Source organism: Priapulus caudatus, unplaced genomic scaffold (assembly GCF_000485595.1).
Source record: "Priapulus caudatus unplaced genomic scaffold, Priapulus_caudatus-5.0.1 Scaffold341, whole genome shotgun sequence".
Lineage (NCBI taxonomy): Eukaryota > Metazoa > Priapulida > Priapulimorpha > Priapulimorphida > Priapulidae > Priapulus > Priapulus caudatus.
The window spans coordinates 284,053-286,837 of NW_014577402.1; positions in this window are offsets into that span (position 1 = coordinate 284,053).

Below are 2,785 nucleotides of genomic sequence, written 5' to 3' on the forward strand. Positions count from 1 at the left end.
TGTGCCAGTGCGCGTGCGCGTGTGTACTTTGGCGCGAAGCTCTGTCATTGGCCTAGAGATGTGCGTCTTCAATCCGCGATGTGCCAGTGCGCGTGCGCGTGTGTACTTTGGCGCGAAGCTCTGTCATTGGCCTAGAGATGTGCGTCTTCAATCCGCGATGTGCCAGTGCGCGTGCGCGTGTGTACTTTGGCGCGAAGCTCTGTCATTGGCCTAGAGATGTGCGTCTTCAATCCGCGATGTGCCAGTGCGCGTGCGCGTGTGTACTTTGGCGCGAAGCTCTGTCATTGGCCTAGAGATGTGCGTCTTCAATCCGCGATGCGCGAAGCCAGTAACTAACGCGCAACATGTACTTTCAGCGCGAAGGATTCTCATTGGTTAATGAGAAGTGTATTTGAATCCGCGGGGGGCTATATAAGGAGTACTTTACGAGCACAAGAGTTAGTTAAATTAGAGTTAAATTGAGACTACTAACCAGGGGACTAAGGTTAGACAACAGTTAGGGTAGCCAGCTAGGGACACACAAAGAGAGAGTAGTTAGATAGGATGAAGAGGTTAAAATTAGAGTAAAAGTTAGATAGTAAGAATAGGGTTCAATTGAGATATAGAAGAGTAGGATATAGTTAGGAGTAAACGTAAACATTTTACCGGGGGGAAAGGAGTGGGAATTAGATTGGATGTCAACCAAGGGCGTGTAACTTCTACTGTTTGTCACCTCCGCGAATGCGGACATGTTTTTGTATGGAATAAACGGCTCTCTTTAAGCCATTAAAACGTATTCCCGGCTTGTGTAGTATCTCTGTCGAGCTACATCCACGCACACTCACGCACTCCGCAGACCTTCCGAAGAGCCGGCGATAAACCGCCGGTAGGTAAAGAACACAACGCAACAAGGTACTATACGATCACGAAAACGGTGAGAAGAAGAGGCGACGAAGAAACGCCACATTGGTGCTGCGTGACCACACACGCGACACACACCAAAAAGAGAAACGCCACATTGGTACGTGTGAACAGAGGATCACACAAAAACGCCACGCATGTTCAACGTTAAAATTTCAACGTTGTTTTAACGGTGATTTGTCGACACTGTTTCAACAGTTGAATATTCAACGTTGATTCAACGTACAACATTCAACGCACATTCAACGTTGAAATTTCAACGTTGTTTCAACGTTGACTTAGCAACTCTTTTTCAACTTTTGACTAAATGTTGTTATCACAACGTTGATTCAACGTACAACATTCAACGCATATTCAACGTTGAAATTTCAACGTTGTTTCAACGTTGACTTAGCAACTCTTTTTCAACTTTTGACTAAATGTTGTTATCACAACGTTGATTTAACGTACAACATTCAACGCATATTCAACGTTGTTTCAACGGTGATTTGCCGACACTGTTTCAACCGTTGAATATTCAACGTTGATTCAACGTATAACATTCAACGCATATTCAACGTTGTAATTTCAACGTTGTTTCAACGTTGACTTAGCAACTCTTTTTCAACTTTTGACCAAATGTTGTTATCACAACGTTGATTCAACGTACAACATTCAACGCATATTCAACGTTGAAATTTCAACGTTGTTTCAACGGTGATTTGTCGACACTGTTTCAACCGTTGAATATTCAACGTTGTTTCAACGGTGATTTGTCGACACTGTTTCAACCATTGAATATTGAACGTTGACTCAACGTACAATATTCAACGCATATTCAACGTTGTAATTTAAACGTTGTATCAATGTTGACTTAGCAACTCTTTTTGAACTTTTGACTAAATGTTGTTATCACAACTGTGGCGAAGTCGATCCAGTCCGTGTGTTGCCCGTCATCTCCTTGTAGCATCGTCAACGTTACAGTTACACGTTAATTGTGATCATGCAGGAATTGATGTTATAGAGGGCGCGAGCAAGCGAACGTGTGCGCGCATGACATTGTAATGTGAGGCGAGCGTGCTCGCTCTCTTGACGGCCAACAGTAGAAGCGGCCGGACGTGTTATCCGCCCGGTCTCTCTTGACGGCCAACAGTAGAAGCGGGCGGACGTGTTATCCGCCCGGTCTCTCTTGACGGCCAACAGTAGAAGCGGGCGGACGTGTTATCCGCCCGGTCTCTCTTGACGGCCAACAGTAGAAGCGGGGGAACTGGTACGTGTTATCGCCCGGCTCTCTTGACGGCCAAACAGTAGAAGGCGAGCGGAGTCGTTATCCGCCCCGGCTCTCTTGACGGCCAACAGTAGAAGCGGGCGGACGTGTTATCCGCCCCGGCTCTCTTGACGGCCAACAGTAGAAGCGGGCGGACGTGTTATCCGCCCGGCTCTCTTGACGGCCAATATGTAGAAGGGGCGGATCGTGTATCCGCCCGGTCTCTCTTGCGGCCAACAGTAGAACGGGCGGACTGTTTATCCGCCCCGGCTCTTCTTGACGGCCACACAGATAGAAGGCGGCGGGACGTTGTTATCCGCCCCGTTCTCTTGACGGCCAACAGGTAGAAAGCGGGCGGACGTTATCTCCCCCAGGGCTCTCTTGACGGCCAACAGTTAGAAGCGGGCGGATCGTGTCTATCCGCCGGCTCTCTTGACGGCCGAACAGTAGAAGCGGCGGACGTGTTATCCGCCCGGTCTCTCTTGACGGCCAAAGTAGAGGCCGCGGCGACGTCTGTTATCCGCCCCGGCTTCTCTTGACGGCCAACAGTTAGAGGGGGAGATGTTATCCGCCCGGCTCTTCTTGACGGCCAACGCAGTAGGAAGCGGGCGGACGTGTTATCCGCCCGGCCTCTCTTGA